Source organism: Crinia signifera, chromosome 11, assembly GCF_055691185.1.
Source record: "Crinia signifera chromosome 11, ASM5569118v1, whole genome shotgun sequence".
Classification (NCBI taxonomy): domain Eukaryota; kingdom Metazoa; phylum Chordata; class Amphibia; order Anura; family Myobatrachidae; genus Crinia; species Crinia signifera.
The window spans coordinates 33704135-33725609 of record NC_139227.1 but is presented as its reverse complement, the minus strand read 5'-3'; the positions used below and the strand labels follow the sequence as shown (position 1 = coordinate 33725609).

The following is a 21475-nucleotide window of genomic DNA, read 5'->3' as shown; positions in this document are numbered from 1 at the left end:
GCCACGCCTGCGGTTTCCCTGACACTCATAAACCCTGTAACACAAATACAAATATTTGCACCACTTATATATGACATCAAAGGTCAGTTATAAACTGGTGGAGCAGCATTTGTTTCCCACAAGAACATCACAAAGTGCCTATTATTCCTATTGCTGCCAATAATCCCTTATGCCAGTGCTTACATAGTTGAGGGATTATTTGCTTATGCGCATGAGCAAACCCTGCGGCGGTATCACATAAAATGGCAAAATAGTCTGAATCCTGGGCGGTGAACTGGACTGAGACAAAGAAAGCCTATCCTGTGGGCATGTTATGGGAGTTCCATGGGCATGCTATGGGAGTGCCAGGGATGCAGGGTGGGACTCTTCTTGCAAGGTGGAGGGAGCCTCTTGATCGGTGCACAGAGAGAGCCGCTGGACTCGCGGCGGGTTGAGTGTCTCTCTCTGTGCGTCTCTGAGGTCCAGGAGAGAGGGGGGAATCACACGCAGCTTTTCCCCTCTCTGCGAGCCGGGAGAATGAGTGCGCGCATGTGCGGTGCAAGTGTGCGTGTGCAAATGCCAGGGCCGATTCGGCATCCCAGTCCGTCGCTGCATGGATGTGTCAGTGGAAGCAGCCGTATTCTCAGCTTTTGCCGCAACGCCCATGCCAGACAGAGATACTGCGCCAGTCGTAATGCTAGTAGTTCAGATTTTGAGGGTACACAAAGGGTGGCGTATCAAGAATCACCTTCGCTGTTACAGCGTGCAGAGATGCAGAAAGCGGGCATCTCATTGCTTGCACATTCGTGCCACTCTGCCACCAGATGCAGGAAATAATGCGACTCCTCCCTGGAGAGAGCCGAGCACGTTCTGCGCTGGTCACCATCTACAGATCTGATACAGTAAAGTACGGGATTTATTGAATTGCAGGTATCTATATCAATGACACTGAACCAGCTCATAGATTGTTTTTCCTGTGAAGCAAAGAGACTCTGCCGCACATATTGGGACTAGTCTATCCACAGCAGCTGGGAAGCCACAGGACACAACTTTCTGCTATAGCAGAACACAATATATAGAAATCTCAGAGAGGCCTGCGTGTATTTTTTCACTGTCTCTCGATGCTCTGGCCATTGTGGATTCATCTGTAGTGAATAAAAGTCAGTCTCCTGCATTTTCCTAAGTAAACATTGGCCAACGTGAGCCTGATTGGAATAAGATGGTTATAATGAGATTATCTGAGTGTTGCTATCAGGTACCCGCAGCATTGCCCACAGAGGTGCAGGTGTGCGAGGCCCATAAACACTGTGTAAGAAGGAGCCATTGTCTGCCCAGCCCCAGCCAGATCTCTACTCTTCCTCCTTCCTGGCTACAGCTCGCTCAGGGACTTCTCCAGCCCAATGCATCTGCTCCGCAGAAATGTGCAGGAGAATAATTCTCCTGTCCAGGAATCCCGCAGGTCACAGTACAATAACATACATTCAGGACCTCCCTGAAAAGCAAGATGCCGGCGCACAGAACCCGGTCATTGTCCAGTATGTAAATCCTGAATAATAGGCCATAAAGTATAACCACCCAAAACACAGTGCGATTGGGGGTGGAGATGAAGGAGTTAAAATGAATAAGACAGAAGCGCACTTACAGTATCTCCTGCGCTCCTTTACCTAACGCAGATTCCATAATCTTAAATTCACAAATAACACAAAGAAAAGGATGTTCACGGTTTGAATAACAAGTAATATGACCAAATTTGGGAAAAATATTTATTAAGATATTGCTATAAACAATTAAAATTCTTCAAAATAGGATGAGTTGTCTATGGTCCTTTTCCGGAACATCCTTCAAGCAGCGAGTCAAAGACACTTTGACCTCTGCTACGGTCCCATGGCAGTGTCCTTTGAGGGCAGTCTTTACTCGGGGGAACAGGAAACCGTCTGCCGGGGCCAGGACTGTAGGTGGACTGGGGAAGCGTTGCTATGCCGTTTTGGGCCAGATAGTCATTGACTACAAAGCTGGTGTGGCTTTGTGCGTTGTCATGATGCAGCTTCCAATTGGCCACAATGATCCCAAACACTTTCTGGATCAGGGCTAACGTCTCCATAGCTGATTTTCCAAGTCCCGCACAGAAATAAAATGGCGTATCGCTGTTCGATAAGACATTGCATTTTTAGGCTTAAACGGAGCCTAGGGACAGGGGTCCACTAAAACCATGATACGAACCGCATGGAAGCTCGTAGATGATTGATCAATAGCAACCAATCAGATACTGGGCCGTGTCAAATTAGTAAGCCTTCAGCTGTTCTCAAGTGTGCTACGAGAACTAGAGATGACCACACTAGTTACAGCCACCAACACAGTGAACTGTTATTCACTGGTCTCTTGTTTTCAAATAAGGACAAATGTATTTTATTTTTGTTTCCTGTGGGGACCAGTCTGATTGTATTTTTCATATGGGGCCAATGTTTTTTTTTTTTTTCCTGTGAGGGCCAGTGAGTTTTTCCATGTGGCAATTTAAAAAAAAAAATTGGGTAGTGTAACGAGTTGAAAAAGGTTGAAAACCACTGCTCTCATTTCAGAAAATGATAGACAGAATCTGATGGGCTGCTGTGGGCAACACCAACTCTCTTCCTTTTGAGAAGCTTTATTAAATATACCCCTCAAGGGATGATTCGGAAGTGCAAATTGGTTATTTTGTCATATTTCGCTATTTACAGTGCTGAGCATGCCCAGTACCTGTTGTATACACAACTTTGCAAGGTATTGGGTGGCAGTTGGGTGTTTGTATAAAGGCTAAGTGTTCTATGCGCATGTGGACAGACTTGCAACCTATTTACACAGATATATCTACAGTACATGCTGCTCTAAGAAAGTCTCCTAATTGCCAAGCATGAGAACAGACAGTTGTTCAGAGTCCATATCCTTTGTATTTTCATTGCGTTGATGCAGAAGAAACTGAACAAATCTACCAGTGGCGCAGCTGTCAATATATCACGGTGGTGGGTAAAAGTTCCTTCCTGACCCTACATACAGGGCACCTGGTGGTTCTCTGGATAATTTACCAACCATTCCTCATACTTCTACTTAGAGATATAATTTCTTACATGGATTTTTCATCTGGCTGAGTAGTCCATGGTCTCACCACCAGTGTAGACCCCAGAGCCTCTCCTGAGGGTGAAACTTTCTTTATTCGAGCCGGGACCTCAGATGTTTGAAATTGTGGTACTTGTCCACGGAACTACAATTACTGTATATGTGTATATTATTGCCAAATCCATATTAAATAAGACAATTGATTTTAAAAAAGCATTATTGATAACATCAAATGCATTGGCTATGGATAGTTCTTGTTTTATGCTCTATTTGTAAAGCTGCGCTAAGTTCTGTCTACAGATGAGATGTTGTTTTATGCAACAGGCATATACTAACCCCTTACCCACAGATCCTGGCTCATCTATCATATAAAAGATAATAATGTTTGTATATTACAACAGTGGATATCTGCCACACTTCCCTCACTCTTTATGTTTAAAGAAAAATTATTTAAAATATTCAAACTAGAATGGACCGAAACAACCCTTCATAAGGAAAACAATACAAAACTTTTTGTCGAGGTGTGGGAAAGTTATATAGACACATTACCGGCGGAAACTAAAAGACAAATCCATAAATGCTTCCACACCACTCTCTAGTATGAGACCAGACTGCTTCTGCAGGACCCACCAATTGCTCAACAGTAATGTGGGGAAGTCTTTCCGGACACGCGTGACCTCCCCCTCCTCTATTTTCTGTAGTTTATTTTAATTTTTCCCCTTTTTCTTTCTGTCTCATTGATTTTGAATGATATGGTATACATATGGATAGATTATCTGAATCTTTTCTCTTCATGTTACAATAAACAACTAAAAAAAAAAAACACACGGCCACATCATGGTTTAAGTTTTATTATACATTTATATTATAGTATAAGCTCTCATTTCTCAAAAACTAGCACTTGCACTTTATATCTTATACAATATGTATCCATTTTTAATAAAATCCACTAGCACTTTATCATATTGATTATGTATCCATTACCTAGAACATAGGCACGTAACACGGTAAACGGCCACTACAGCACTATTTCTTCTTTTCAGTAAAACATAATAAGTTCTATTACTCTTCCTAACTTGGTCTAAGAATTGCTAAATATTATACTATATAATGGATTTAATAATATTGCTTCTGATTTACAGATTTACTAGCCGCATAAGATCATTTACGTGTACACTTCTCTGTTTTTTCTATGTGTTAACACGAAAATACCTTACACAAAATGGCCACCACTGCTGCTCAACCTATAATGGACCCTTCACCTCCTAAAAAATGGCCGCCGCAATGGAGAAAGATCCCATCATTATAATATGTTCCCCTGATTGAAGACACCACGCAGAGAGAAACTGAGCAGACGTCTGCATCAGTCTACACAACAAGAAGCAGGCGAATGAACGCTAGCGCCGCTGGACAGATTAAAAACGGGCGCATGCGCACTAGCGCCGCTCGGACACCGGATGTGTGGCGGAAGTACCGCACACATCAAACTTAGTTTAATATACGATTATGGTTTGTTTTTTGTATTCATGACCAGTAGATATAACTATGAAACTGCACAATCCTTTAAGCCTATTTATATATAATAACCCCACTTATTGCTAGTCAAAAAACTGCAACAGGAAGTGATGTCATAATTGAAGCACTAGCTAGATGGGTATAAATACAGGTCCAGCTTCAGTCTACTTGCACCCCTTGATAAAGTCAGAAGGACGAAATGCGTTTGGAGACTCTAGCCCTCCAGCGTCATCTAAAATATAAGCACTTTCTTGTTGTTCATCCTAATTTTTGTCCACCTCCTTTTCTCTGAATATTATCTTAGAAATTTTTATTGTAAATCCGTCTGTATTGTTTTTACTATATTTCATCCTATTATTCTGTAATAAATTTAAATATTTTTACCTATATTCTATATATATTTTTATATTAAATTCTTACACCCTGGTCCAGATCCGTTTATATTCCCATCACCAGCATTTATTCTATATAGAGCCTTAAAGGCACAGGCCTATTATTATTTACTAATTGAGCAATAAGTCGCCACATCTTCATTTACTGGGCGCATACATTTATTATTGTTGACATTTCATAAATACTTAAATCCTTTATTTATTATTTACAAGTGTTATCTTCATAGACGTACTCATTGTTGACTTTATGGAAAGAAAAATTTAAAATGTATGCATTATATAATGTTATTCACTGATAAAATTTGTTACTGCACCTCATATGATGGAATAAAAACAATTTTGAACAAAAAAAAAAAGATGATAATAATGTTTAACTAACAAAGGGGCCAATTTCTCATCATAGTATACAGGTATTTGCATCTACCCTCAAAACTCCCATCTGAAGAACACAGTAGCCCTTTGTGGACTACGAGCTAACTGGCCAGACAGAGGGTTGTAATGTATCATTATATTTTTAGTTCCATGAACTTTATATTCGCACATTGTAACCAATGTAGTGCACCCAACAATGGCTGCCTTGTGTGGCAGTGGCGATTTCAGGGGTATGGGGGGGGGGGGGGGGGCGCTGCAGCACAATTCATAATTCAATTGGGGGTACTACACCAACTGCCAGTCAGTCAGTTTGAAGTGACAGTTGGTGTTTCTCCCTTATTTTAAATTTGAACTGTGCTACAGCCCCTTCTCTGGAGTCTCCACTGCACCCAAGCATTTTAATATCTCTCCATGGGGCATATCTAATAGGGTCCAAGTTCGCTGAAAGTGTGGAATGGTCAATCTCAGACGGTTTTTTTAAAGCAGCAATCATTTACAAAGCAACTTGTAAATTATTGCCACTTTTAAAAAAAAGGCAGAGATCAGACTGCATTCCATACTCCTGGCAATCTCAGACCTTACACCATATGACCACTTGTGTGCATTGCCTACTCTGCTTAGTGTAAACCCATGGAGTGCACCTAAAAGGGCTTCTCCACCTGGATCCTTCATGGGTGGAATGAATAATCTGTGCAAATGATGACTCAAGATGGCTCCCGCACACTTTAGTATCCCCATGGTCTTGAATATCATGCAAAGCTAAAAGTTGTTATTGAGGTCATAGTTTCTGTACTGCGCCTGGAGTCTGATTGGAGAAATAGTGCTATATAAATAAAATTATTATTATTTTATTTATATTTTGGGAGAAAATGTTGAACATTTGTGGGAAGCAGTTCTTTCAAATGTGTATGGGAAACAGCCCTGCCAGCAAAGTCTGCCATAACAGATATTTCAAAAAATAAAAATAAAAAAAAATAATAATAATGTATTTTACCTATTACACATACCTTCTAGTAATAGCACCGTGCTTCAGATACGACCGAGCATGAACTTTCCCAAAGAGTTACATGAGCGCATTGTGGTTTGGATACAGGAAAAACTATTTTTGTAGCATAAAAGCGAAAGCTGAAAAAGACGTTTCCACTTGACTGCTTCATTACACATTGGAAAGCAGAAGAAGGGAATATACACCTGGCTGTGAGAATAATACACATTGTAACCGTCATGTAGCATGTATTATTCTTATACACTTATCCCCAATGCTGGCAACAAACCGCTTCTAAATCTGACACTTTTCTGATATGTTACCAAGGTGAAGCCAAGTAGAAGTCAGGCATCGCTTAAGGGAACTTCTTCCCCAGTGATGATGGGTGTGTGTGTGGGGGGGGGGGGGGATAGAACTCCTGACACAATAGGACTGTTGGTGTGATTTGCTGAGCATCTTTAATCCTGCCACACAATTACCAACGGGCTTGGAAGATGTGCCATGCTCATTTCATAGGCGATATTGGCCGCGCAAAATAATTATTAAGTTGATGATAGGGAGTCTATGTTAGAATTGCACAAACAATACGATAATTATAAATCCAGAATTAATTGATCCCTCGCAGTATACCTGTCATTTACATACATTAGGTATGGTAATGATACAGTAAGCCATTAATGTACAGGCATCAGCTTTCATGAGAATCGATTTAGCTGTCAAGTGTAACGACTTAGCGATGTTTACTCTGGGTGATTGGCAATTATTCATTTCCTGCTATTATGCCTGGTGGGATCAACACGTTAGAGACTGTGGCACTGATTCCGGCGTCAGATGAGTTGTAGTCTTATTACTTGCACCCCCTACGGGGTCTATGTCTTCTGGAGAATCCAAGACTTAGCAGCCTTCTATGTCCTTTCCTATGGAAGAGGAACCAAGAGTATGAACACATGCCAGGAACATAGTCCTACAAGGCCCTATTTCAACCAGTGGCGTTCATTCTAGGCTTTCAGATAGGCACAGATTGCTGTAGATTCTAATTCTGGGAACAGAGCTGCCCAACCCGGTTTGGTGCTGTTATATGCCTTAAGGCCCATACACATTGGGCGACTTTACTCATTTGAGCTGCTTTCAGCAGCTAATTGTGTATGGGGCAACGGTGATGCGCGTTCCTACATCATCGCTGGCCTAGCTGCTCATCTACTGGTAATACCAGCAGATAAGCGACAGACTGGACGGCTTTCCATAGCGTCCCGCTATGGAAAATTGTCCATCCCCGGGAAAGTTGCAAAAATGGGCGAAAGGCTTTCAGCGATTGATTTTCCCCAATATTGGTTAGCATACACACTGGGCATATCGCCATGGGCCATTAAACCATTCAGAGTTGTTGCATTAGAACAAAGAAGTTCTGTCATACCATATTTAGGGGAGGTTGATCCACATCTTGCCAATTTTGGAGATTTGCAAGTACCAGTTTGGTGAACAATGACCTATTTAGACTTTAGGCAAAAAAGATGCTGGACTTTAGCAGAGTTGCACCAAACCTGGCAGCTAACTCGCGCCAGGTATCTCGCAATATATGGAGCATATTGAGGCTAGATGTATATGGAAACATCTGTATTGTGGTCTTGTCCACTAATTGTCACTATTAAGATCAATGTGAATAATGTATGTATCAAAGCTTGGAGAGAAAGTGGAAAGAAATAAAGTATTAGCCAATCAGTTCTTAAATGTATTACTATGATACAGTAATTGGTGCTCCATCCAATCAGCTCCTTAATGCCATGACATTTTAACTAGAAACTTTGTGCCCCCCTGCGAAAAAGTTTATGGTGCCCCCCCCCCCCCCATACATTAATCATGAAAAAAATAGGTGACAGGATAACAGTAGGTGACCTAGCGGCAGGGGTGACAGGGAGACAGTGAGTGACTATAGAGGCAGAGGTGACAGGGAGACAGTGAGTGACTGTAGAGGCAGGGGTGACAGGGAGACAGTGGATAACTGTAGAGGCAGGGGTGACAGGGAGACCGTGGGTGACTGTAGATACAGGGGTGACAGGGAGACAGTGAGTGACTGTAGAGGCAGGGGTGACAGGGAGACAGTGGGTGACTGTAGAGGCAGGGGTGACAGGGAGACAGTTGGTGACTGTAGAGGCAGGGGTGACAGGGAGACAGTGAGTGACTGTAGAGGCAGGGGTGACAGGATGATAGTAGGTAACTATAGAGGCAGGGGTGACAGGGAGACAGTGAGTGACTGTAGAAGCAGTGGTGACAGGGAGACAGTGAGTGACTGTAGAGGCAGGGGTGACAGGGAGACAGTGAGTGACTGTAGAGGCAAGGGTGACAGGGAGACAGTGGGTGACTGTAGAAGCAGTGGTGACAGGGAGACAGTGAGTGACTGTAGAGGCAGGGGTGACAGGGAGACAGTGAGTGACTGTAGAGGCAGGGATGACAGGGAGACAGTGGGTGACTAGAGGCAGGGGTGACAGGGAGACAGTGAGTGACTGTAGAGGCAGGGATGACAGGGAGACAGTGGGTGACTGTAGAGGCAGGGATGACAGGGAGACAGTGAGTGACTGTAAAGGCAGGGGTGACAGATATGAGAGTAGGTAACTATAGAGGCAGAGGTGACAGGGAGATAGTGAGTGACTGTAGAGGCAGGGGTGACAGGGAGACAGTGAGTGACTGTAGAGGCAGGGGTGACAGGGAGACAGTGGGTGACTATAGAGGCAGGGGTGACAGGGAGACAGTGGGTGACTGTAGAGGCAAGGGTGACAGGGAGACTGGGTGACTGTAGAGGCAGGTGTGACAGGGAGACAGTGGATGACTGTAGAGGCAGGGGTGACAGGGAGACAGTGAGTGACTGTAGAGGCAGGGGTGACAGGGAGACAGTGAGTGACTGTAGAGGCAGGGGTGACAGGGAGACAGTGGGTGACTATAGAGGCAGGGGTGACAGGGAGACAGTGGGTGACTGTAGAGGCAATGGTGACAGGGAGACAGTGGGTGACTGTAGAGGCAGGGGTGACAGGACGAGAGTAGGTAACTATAGAGGCAGGGGTGATGGGAAGACAGTGAGTGACTGTAGATGCAGTGGTGACAGGGAGACAGTGAGTGACTGTAGAGGCAGGGGTGACAGGGAGACAGTGGGTGACTCTAGAGGCAAGGGTGACAGGGAGACAGTGGTTGACTGTAGAGGCAGTGGTGACAGGGAGACAGTGAGTGACTGTAGAGGCAGGGGTGACAGGGAGACAGTGGGTGACTGTAGAGGCAAGGGTGACAGGGAGACTGGGTGACTGTAGAGGCAGGTGTGACAGGGAGACAGTGGGTGACTGTAGAGGCAGGGGTGACAGGGAGACAATGAGTGACTATAGAGGCAGTGGTGACAGGGAGATAGTGGGTGCCTGTAGAGGCAGAGGTGACAGGGAGACAGTGGATGACAGTAGAGGCAGGGGGGACGGGGAGGCAGTGAGTGACTGTAGAGGCAGGGGTGACAGGGAGACAGTGGGTGACTGTAGAGGCAAAGGTGACAGGGAGACAGTGGGTGACTGTAGAGGCAGGGGTGACAGGGAGACAGTGGGTGACTGTAGAGGCAGGGGTGACAGGGAGACAGTGAGTGACTGTAGAGGCAGTGGTTACAGGGAGACAGTGGGTAACTGTAGAGGCAGGGGTGATAGGGGACAGTGGGTGACTGTAGAGGCAAGGGTGACAGGATGTGAGTGGGTGACTATAGAGGCAGGGGTGACAGAGAGACAGTTGGTGACTGGAGAGGCAGGGGTGAGAAGGAGACAGAGGGTGACTATAGAGGTGGATGGGTCCTGTAATGCTGAGTGCCAAGATTCCCACCCGTGCTGCTGTATCAGTGTCTCTCCTCACTGACACCTCTGCTCTGGCCCTCACTCCCTGGCTCCTTCTCCTCACCCATCCCTGCCTCACCGAAACCCGTCCACGCTCCTCTGGGCGCCAGTACCCGCTCCGTTCTCCTCCTGCATCTCTTACCGCTGTGTGTCTCGCTCTCAGCCGCAGCGTCACTATCAGCGCTGCGGCCGGGTGACACAGGCAGAGGAGAATCAGTGAGCAATTTTCCCGGACAGATGGTAACCCTACCCGGGACCCTCTCCGATCCTGCAGCGCAAAGCAGCTAGTGGGATAATTAAGCAGAGCGCCCCACAGACCCCGCTGGTGCTAGCTCCTCCAAGCCACTGCGGGGTCTGCGGTACCATTGTTACGCCACTGAACAGATTGTAAGTTCCTCTGGGGCAGAGACTGATGTGAATATTCAAGTATTCTTTAAAAAGTGCTGTGGAATATGTGTGCGCTATATAAATAACTGGTAATAAATAAAAAATAATGTTCCCCTTAATCTTTCATCTATGACACATAAATCCAGAGGGTATATCTTCTTCCCAAATCTTTGATTCTAGTCATAAATCTGCTTAAAGCTGCCCACACACAGTAAAAAAATGTAAACGATATGGCTGTTTTCCAACTGATCGGAACAACCAATTAGTTTAAAACCTTTTGGGTGAAATGTAATAGGGGAAGAGAATCAGAAAGTGAGATATTTAGTAAGAAATCGCCAGTTTTATTAAAGCGCCAATCATTTACACTACAAAACCAGTTTGATTTTGCAGTGTAAATGATTGCCGCTTTTAAAAAAAACTGGAGATTTTTTACTAAATCTCTCACTTTCTGATTCTCTGCCCCTGTTACATTTTACCCTTTGTTTGTGGGCATGATCACGATCCAATGTGTGCACCCGCCGGTCGTTGAACAATGTGCTATATGATTTGCAGTCGTTAAACGACCCATCTAACCCTCTGATCATCTACTCAATCATTCTGTGTGTGTATATGCATGATATTGTTTGGTCAGGCGTGTTCTGAATTTTAAGGGATATTGTATAACAGATTGGATTGTACAATAAATCTATTTGTGTGTGGGCACCTTACCACTGCCATAGCTAAAATACTGGAAAACATACACACTCTCAGGTACTTTAAGATCCTAATAATAATAATCATTTTATTTAAATTGTGTTTTTATATCTTTTTCGCCTATTAAGTTTAAAAAAAATTACGATAACGCTTGTTTAACCTGAACTCTTTTTATCTGATTCATATAGATCTCCACAAAATGCAGTAACAGCATTAGGAACCTATTCTGGTTGTGTTCGCAGCCTGACCGAGAACACAACATGAAGACGTGTCTTGGAGGTTTGGCCAATACCCAATTGTACACGGAATAAGAGAAACGACTGTGCAGCAGCGATGTGGAATTTTGGCACCTTCGCGTACAAGCCAATTAATTCCCTCTGATTGTGCACTGGAGAAGAAAAGTCCTGATTTGATTGATGTCATTCTGTTGCTGGAAAGACAGAATCCTGGGTAAACAGCCCGAGTTCTCCCTGCCTGTCACTAGTGGGGATCGCACAGGACTTGTCAGGCATAGCTGGCATGGTGAGATATGATTCCAATAATAAAAAACTTTGTGATTACTTCTAAGAAGATATTTTGACACGTATGACAAGTATATGAACTAATCCATACAAGTGTCATACGAGCAGGCATGGACATGATTACACTGATCGGGGCTGTTGAAAAGCAAAAGTTCAACGCTGAATAGCGAGGATGAAGTGAGGATAAAGAGCTACTGATAGATTGGTGAGTGCAAGGGAGACTACACTGCAGACAATGGGGGTGATTCTAATAGACTCGCTATGCAGTGAAAATTCGCTGCTTAGCCAGCCATATAACCCCACCTGCACGAATGCCTGCCCGCGTTTCCCCGCACAACCATGCGAGGGGACAAAGACACATCCCCTAGTATGCCGCTGCTGCAGGGAAAATCATTTGATGGTCACCAACCATTGGATGATTTCTCCTGCCTTCGCAAATACAAGTCAGTTCAGACTGACTTATATGCGCGGCCGCCGGGACAAAGTCATGTGATGTCAGCCAGCAGCCACCGGCAGGCATTAACCTGTCCATGTATCCAGGGGAGGATTATTGAAAATAAAGATACCTTTACATGAAAGTAGGGCTTGTCCCTAAGGTCAGTGTCATCCTATATGATTGGAAGGAACAAGACTAAAGTAAAGATACCTTTATAGAAATATAGGGACCAATATCAAGGTCAGTGTGGCTTTATAGCTTACACCGGGAGGAAAAAACCTGATATTGGTCACCCCTGTCTGGTAGCACCCTGTTGGATCACACTATTTCTGGTAGCGATTCTGTTCATGGAAGCGCCGAGCGTTTTAATGGGGACTACGTGTGATCCAGAATAGTCCCCAGTGTTTTGTTTATATGGATGCAGCTTTAGGAGTCAGAAACTCACTCACCTCTGCAGTTCCAATACACATCTGCTATGTCTCACTCGGCCAACTCCCTTACACAGTGTCCTCATTTAAGGTCCTATTTATCATGCTGCAGAGATCCGAGAATGTACAATCTCCAGTGAATGTTCAGGGCTAGTTATTAGTTATGCATCTTCACTTTCCAAGACAGTGGCTCCAATAATTTCCCGTCCAGGCCTGGCCAAACTGTGACTCTCCAGATGTTGTGACATGTCCCAGCATGCCGTGCAATAGGTTTAGCATTCCCTTATAGCAATGCGGTGGCAGGGCATGCTGAGATTTGTAGTTCCACAACAGCTGGAGGGCCACAGGTTGTCTAGGCCTTAAATAGTCAATAGCACAAGGATTGCTTGCGTTACCTCTTTTCCGTGATCAAACAGGTATGAGAAATAGGTCCCTTACCATCTGAATGTCATCACTTTTATTTACTATACTGTATGTTTAGGACATAATTCAGTATTGAGTAAACAAACACTGGGGCATATTTGATTAGCTCAGATTAACTTGCTGGAGATGAAGAAACCAAAGGCACCTCATATCCCACCAACTGCGCCTAAAATAGTCATTTAGGGCCTGATTCACAATTTGTTTGGCCCCTGTGCTCCCATGTGAATGGCCGTTTATGCTAAACGTCATTACACATTGCCGTGGGAATGTTCGCACGGCGGGGGGACGGGCATTCGCTTGCCCAGCGGGCGGCATTAGGGGGCTCGCTAAACAGTGAATCTTCCTTGTTTACCGACTCTTACTGAATTAGGGCCTTAGTTCCATATTTTCAAATCTCCCCCAACCTCAGGGCTACTGTGAGTGCAGCATGTACAGGCTCTCACTGGTGGGGTCTTGCCGGCATCACCTACAGTTAATCCACCGACCTACTGTAGTTAGCTTATGTGCAAAGATTTGGGGGAGGGGACAGAATCATCAACTAGGGAACATACTCTGAATGCAGAACGATTATAATACAATGTATACAGATGATGACATTATTCAGCTGGAACCACAAACTGATCGATGAGACAAAGGTCTGCTTTTGTGTAGCACCCACACTCAAAACACTCGCTGGTAGATGATGTTGTGTGTCTCCATGGGGTTTAAAACTTAGGGGTAAATTTATTAAAGGTGCTAAAAATGGAAACAAAGGTCATGTTTCCCATAGCATCCAATCCGATTCGATCATTTCTCTATTGCAGTGATTTTCAACCTTTTTCAGCTCGCGGCACGCTGGACAAAACTTTAAAATTGCCAAGGCACACCATCAGTCCCCCACGGGGATAAAAAAAACGATTTATCAAACGATTTATCAGCCCGATGGGTCAAAATCGTGTCTAAAAGGGCCATGTTGTATATTTCCTTAAGTCCGAAATCTCCGAAGGGACTGATTTCAGCGACTAAACATTCCCTGTACAGCACATGGACCAGCAGGGATGCTGTACTTGTACAGTGATGGAATTCCCCTCTTAAGCATGTTGCAAATCCTTTAATACTTTTGTGCACAGATCAGATTTTAATTTTACTTTATGCTATTAGTCATTTCGGAACCACTCGATTAGTCATGATATTGGCCTGATGTTAATGCATAAACCATTTCCAGTGTTGTTGGAAATTTCAGTGATGCATCCCTGTAAAATCCACTGGCGGCCGATAATCCCCACTTGTGGATTTTTTTAAAGTCATTCCATCAATGCTCATCTCCTCTGCAAACAGGAATTACAAAGAGATCTTCCTGTATGAGGCTGACCCGAGCCCAGCACAAGCCACTGAACCATAAAAGGCCTTTTCACATCTCCAGCAGCTGTGGGCCAGTTCCTGCATCACTACCAGGATATCTGACACCTTCACTATGGAAGAAAAACACAGGTTTGCACCAGTGTCACAAGCCCCAAATTGCTAGGACCACCTTGGCTGTTCTGGCAGTGTCAGCAGTGTTTTCCCCATTCCCGGGACACAGGGGGATACATGTATTTGTAAATGTTGGAAAGAGACCACGATGCATGCTTTAAGGATTACACAGTACATTCATTTTGCTGGTATAAGTCCCAGGCTATTGAGGGAATGGGGAAAAACATAGCTCATCTCACAAAGCTGTGTACAACGCAAGATTTCTACTTACAGCCAAGCGACCCATCAGCAAGCTTGTGTGATGCAATATTATGGTGGGGAACATGTAGGATTCCGAAGCGGAGATGTAGCAGAATGCAAAAATATAGCAGGGCCACAATTTTCATGGATAAAATTCCTGCCTGATTTTTCTAAAGAGAACTCGGCATTGTTGATATTATATATGCATTGTACCTATGTAATTAGGGTCTCTGGTTTGAATAGGGGTTAAAAAGTCCCCCTTTTTTTTCTTTGCAGATTGAAACTTGTTTTTATCGTCTGCCTTCCTTTGCACACTTTGCACAAAGGAGGTTATTCTGATTGCCACGCAGTTCTGCGAAGTTCGCGGCACCCGGCACATGCACAACCTGAATAAGGTCCAGAATGTCTTTATATGGAGTTCACAGGACCCCTAATACCAGGGTGCACTAATTTACAAACTATTAGAGGTGTCTTTACGCAGATGGGATGTTGCTATGGGCAACCAATCATAATATACTTATTTAGTTAGCACCTTCTAGAACAGGGATATGGAACCTTTGGCCCTCCAGTTGTTGTTGAACTACACATTCCAGCATGTCCTGCTACAGTTTTTCTATTTAGCCATGATAAAATTGTTGCGGGGCATGCTGGGATGTGTAGTTCAACAACAGCTGGAGGACCAAAGGTTCCGCGTCCCTGTTCTAGAAGATAATAAATAGAATTTCTTCAATAGAACTCACATAAATAAACCCCATAGTGTTTTCTGGGCCATGTACGTGTCTTCATTCTCCTTACCTGACATAGGGGTCATTCTTTCTGAAATATCTTCATTGGAAATATGTGAAAAAAGCAATTCTCAACACAAAATAGGACAGCAACACATGAGAATTGACCACAGTACCAGCTGCAGACAACAGGATGCAGTGAACTTCCAACATGGACAACAGCAAGATGTACTGTATGGCATCACTGCAGTACCAGCTACAGACAACAGGTGGCAGTTCACTTCCAGCAATGACAACAGCAACACGTGAGTATCGCTGCAGTACCAGCTACAGAAAACAGGTGGCAGTACACAAACAACAGCAAAACATGAGGATCGCCGTAGTACCAGCTATAGACAACAGGAGACAGTACACTGCCGTCACTGACAATAGTAGCAAGTGAGTATCGCCGCAGTACGAGCTTCAGACAGCAGGTGGCAGTGCACTGACAACAGCAACACGTGAGGATCCACCTTGGTATCAGCTACAGATAGGTGGCAACACAGTCCTACCAATATTTGTGACGTTGGGTCTTCATTTCTTTACTTATTTTTTCCTTATTCCTCGTCTCTCGAAATTCTGCTTTCTTCTATATTCCTCACTGCCCGCCCTCCCAGTATTAAGTGGCTTTACTGGACATGTCAGCCAGGTAGAACTCTCCTAGGGCACTTTAGTATCTTCTTACAATTGTTGCTACTCAGTCATGTTGACATGAGGGGAGAAGGGGACTGGAAGTTAGGTTCTGAATGATATTTGTGGTCTTCTGACAAGTCGTAAAACCTCATTAGGCTCTGCAGAATATTATAAGGTTTTCTCAATGATGTGCATCTGGCCTACAGCCACCAAGCTCCATCTCCCGGTGTCATCAGCACACATGTTCTACAGCCACCAAGCTGCATCTCCTGGTGTCGTCAACGCACATGTTCTACAGCCACCAAGCTGCATCTCCCGTTGTCATCAATGCACATGTTCTACAGCCACCAAGCTACATCTCCTGGTGTCATCAGCGCACATGTTCTACAGCCACCAAGCTGCATCTCCCGGTGTCATCAGTGCACATGTTCTACAGCCACCAAGCTGTGTCTCCTATTGTTATCAATGCACATGTTCTACAGCCACCAAGCTGCATCTCCTGGTGTCATCAGTGCACATGGTCTACAGCCACCAAGCTGTGTCTCCCGGTGTCATCAGCTCATATGGCCTTCAGCCACCAAGCTACGTCTCCCAATGTCATTAGCGCACGTGGTCTACAGCCACCAAGCTGCGTCTCCCGGTGTCATCAGCACACATGGTCTAAAGCCAACAAGCTGCATCTCCTGGTGTCATCAGCACACATGGTCTACAGACATGAAGCTGCATCTCCTGGTGTCATCAGAGCGCATGGTCTACAGCCACCAAGCTGCATCTCCTGTTGTCATCAATGCACATGTTCTACAGCCACCAAGCTACGTCTCTCGGTGTCATCAGCGCACATGGTCTACAGACATCAAGCTGCATCTCCAGGTGTCATCAGAGCGCATGGTCTACAGCCACCAAGCTACATCTCCCAATGTCATCAGTGTGTGGCCTACAGCCTCCAAGTAACATCAACATACATGATCAAACTGGTCACTGAAAGTAGCATGAAAAAGTCCTCTCTGTATAACACTGCGTAATATGTTGGTGACTATATAAATAAAAGGTAAAAACTGTAACGATGAATAAAAAGTGAACAAGAAACTTTTGCTTTATTTTTTTATTGAACACAGTCAATAATTGAGGTTTATGCTGAAAATTGAATGATGTCAGCAACTATATTTATAAGTTGGTATCACCTAAACCGTCCGTCTTTATATTTGTTTATTTCAGGGTTGCCTCCCCACCCGGAATGGCTGGGAGGGTCCCGGAAATCGGGTCCCCCTCCCGGCCCGCCGGAAAGGGGGGCAACCCTCCCGCAATTCCCTTCATCGCGAACAAGCGGGAGATGGTCCACGGGTCAAATGACGTGATGGCATCATTTTAGCCCCCCCCCCCCCCCAGTACATGACTGAAATACAGGCATTGCACTGTGGGGGCGGGGCTAAAATGACGCGATCATACTAGACACACCCCCAATAGTGCAGCTCATCCGTGCCTCCGCCCCCAGACCGCCCCTTTCCCCCTCCCGGCAATGGCCCCGCCCCCTGCTTCAGTTAGCTTGCTGCCCTCTCCCAGAGAGGGCAGCAAAAATGTCGGCAACTATGGTTTATTTACTTATTCCTTACATAGCGCAGCATATTCCGTTGCGCTTTACAATAGAAAGCAGTGATAAACTGGGTAGTAACAAACCGATATAGAAATAGGAGAGCCCTGATCGTAAGCTCACAATCTATACAGTAGGTTGCAGATCTCTTTATGCAACTGCTTTTGTTACTTTAGTTGACCCCGGACCAGGACACCGAACCAGGACCGAGGGCTCCCTACGGCAGGGGTGGGGAACCTTTTTTGTGCCAAGTGCCATTTGTATGGGGAAAAAATACTTCGGGGGCCATACTGTATGTAAAAATTTCTCTTACAAATTGTCCTGCTGCAGCCGTCCCATGCTCCGGTGGCTGCCGCTGAATAGGACTGACAGTCTCCGGCTGCTGCTGATTAAGAGGAATCTCGTGAGAACTACCGACATCTCGCAAGAATTTCCCTGTACTTGTCTCCTGGCAAAGCCACCAGGCGGGTGGGTGGGCCACTCAGAACGACTAATGGGGCCGCATACGGCCCCCGTGCCTGAGGTTCCCCACCCCTGACCTATGGGCTCAAGATAGGTATCAGTATGTATGGGCTCTGTGTGTAATAAAGTTTTATTTTTATTATGTGTCAGTGTGCTTTTATTTAACTATTGGTTTTGTTGTGGAACTAAGATTTCCAGCAAGCCCATTTTCTGATTTTTTTAAAACCAGCCACGGCTCTTTCAGCCTGGTGCTGGTTATGCCCGTGGGGGAGAGACCCCATGCCGTGTTTTTAAATTGATTTATTTATTTTCCTTTTTTTTTTTACACACTGCAGCCTGCATGGATCTGACTGATCCGTGCAGACTGCCTATACGAATTCATATTAGCGACCGTATATACGGCCTCTAATACGAATGGTTACGACATTGGGGATTACAAAGCAGTCATATTTGACTGCTTTGTAAATTCCCCTCCGGAATACGAATTTGCATATGGCTAAAACAGCCGTATGCAGTCGTATTCATTCGTATTAAGAATACGAATACGAAAAATCGTATTCATATTCTTAGTAAATTTCCCCCTTAGTCTCACAATACTTGTGTTAAGAACGGCACTTTCTCAGACCGCTTCTTCCAAGTTGCACTACTATGCATGGTGCCTTCTGTTTAGAATTAAGACCAATCTTAGAAGAAGAGCTATTACAGTAAGTTATTACAGCTGTTAATACCCCTTTCACACCAAATAACCCAGGTCGAAATCAGGTTTCTGCCTGGTCGACCCGAGTCGGGGTGCGGTGTGAACGCGTCACACTTAGTAACCCGGGATAACCAACCTGGCATTTCGACCCGGGTTAACCTGGGTCACCCTTTGTATAATGGGTGACCCACGTTTGATCTGAAAACGACAGACCGCGACGGATCCGGGGATCCCAGGTCCGATCCAGGTTTGCAATGTGAAAGGGGTATAAGATTTCTGCATTTTATTGACAATTAATGCAATCTGTATTTTCTTCTGGCATCTTTGAGGCTTGGCATTGTTTATTTTGTAAAACAATATTTTCCTTCTTGATGTTCTCCTATGCTCAAAAAAACTGTACATTTTGCTTTCTGAGAGAGTCGGGTGGATAGACAATCCTCCTACGAGTAACCACAATGTAGAACTTGTTAAAATGCACAATGTCACCCCGACCATTTATTGCTGGAGACCGAAATCCCTCTTCATAGTTTTTGTACTACTGTTCCCAAAACAACACATTGGGCCGTATTCAATGAGAATATTGAAGGCATGCAGCGAATCCTGTTTAGGATTCGCTGCACACTCGCCACTGCCTCGCTGTCCCCCCTATTCAACGTCGCAGGGGCTTGCTGCCCCTGACGGCGAGTGTGAACCCCTGCGGAGGACGCGGCAGGGAGCCTGAGGACGGTGGCAGGCAGGGAGATGGAAGTCTTCCTGCCTGCCCCAGAACGTATGTGGGGGGGAGGTGGGCTCCCCGGGAGCCTGGCAGCACAGGGTGCCCCCCGGGAGAGCCAACAGGGGACAAGGTATTCACTGCACCCGATCGTGCATATGTAATGTTCGGGTGCAGTGAATATATGAATATCTAATGAGCGTCTTGGCTCCGGCCCCCTGCTGGCTGCTCTGTGTATGCTATAAGCACATGAATAAAAATAGCATGCCCCTTCTCAGAATAAAATTCCTGATTTTTTTACACCAAATGTAAAAAAACAACAATTTTATTTTAAAAGTTCACTTTCCACTTCACCATGAAAAGATGGCAATTTGCTACACGGTGAGGGACGGCGAAAATCACTTATAAAGACGTCGAGAAATGCACGTTGAATAGGGTGATTCGCTTTCTGACCCAAAAAATCACCTTCCAACTCGAAAATAGCACAAATTCACCGTGAAACAGGGCGAATTATCCTCATTGAATACTGCCCATTGTCAGGACAAAAGTGATTCAATTATTATTGCTGTTGTTTTTATTATTGGTATGAAATGTATTTTATCAACAATCCAAAATGCATTTTTTCTAGAGACTAGCCCCCACATGCAGTTTATACAGTCATCCACCTCTGGAACATGAGACTCAAATAACTCTCTTACTAGAAGTATTCAGGGGACTGCAATCCTGTTTCCTACAATGAAGGTTGGTTTATGTGTTCTTTAAGGACATTAAATGGCCCATTTGTCTGGCATTTGTTTTACAATAGGTTACTTTTATTGGTTATATTAGCAGTAGGTGCTCATATACTATCCTAGTGAGCTTACAATTAAATCTTCCCAGCCTACGCACATAAATTGGCACACACCAGAGCCCATTGCGTTAGATGCCAATTAACCGATTAAATCCCCCAAACTCTTCCCCACCCTCACCCCACACACAATGCTACCACTGCAGTGCTTGGAAAGCTAAGCTGTATCTGGCGGTGGACATTGACCTGTATGATGTATCAGATATTCCCGATTAACACTGATACTGCTGTGTATATTTAGCCTATTGGAATATGAATTACTCTCAACTGATTCATCTGTGCGCACCGGCTCCTGTTTATTTTTTTTATTGGGAGAATTTATTTGACTCGCCCAACATTGACTCAGATTAAATAAATATCATATAATCATTAGGTTGGAAATGTGAATACTTTAATAGTTGAGCGTGTTTCTCGAACAATACTAAGGATATAATTACAAAGATTTATGCATAAGATAAACACAATTTCCAAAGTACTTGAGACATTTGCTGCCTTATTATACAAATACATGCATGTGGGTTATAGTATGATGTATAGGCAGGAGTGCTTTACTCTTATATAAATAGTGGATTATATTCATTTCTTAGCGATTAAAGGTTTAAAATGTTACACAATTTTGTTCACATAAAAAATGGGTTACAAATATATTGAATTGGGTGTTTTTTTGTAAAGTCATGTGAAATGCGAATACGTGTGTGTGTGTATATATATATATATATATATATAGAGAGAGAGAGAGAGAGAGAGAGAGAGAGAGAGGACTAATCCACAGCACTCACCATTCTTAAGGTGCCCATACACGTGCCGATTCCGATATGCGTTTCGTGCTAAAATAGCATTGCATTTCATGCGTTATGCATGCCATGTGCATGCAATGCGATGCGATAAAAAGACAGTACAAAAAGTATGTACAGCACATACTTTTTGTACTGTGCGATGAGATGCCACGGGAGCGCGCAACTTAAAACACACATCGCAACGGCAGCATCGGCACTTGCATGGGCACCA

The 21475-nt window shown here is 44.4% G+C and overlaps 1 long non-coding RNA gene across 1 annotated transcript in view; it reads left to right on the top strand.

Annotated features, from left to right (window-relative positions):
- LOC146045649 (uncharacterized) overlaps positions 1-20444 on the top strand; it is a 280538-nt gene extending 260094 nt beyond the window's left edge. Inside the window, exons 5-6 of the long non-coding RNA XR_014465538.1 lie at positions 11453-11990; positions 20249-20444. This is a non-coding gene — a long non-coding RNA (uncharacterized LOC146045649). The remainder of the gene's footprint in view (positions 1-11452; positions 11991-20248) is intronic.
- Positions 20445-21475: the final 1031 nt, after the last annotated feature.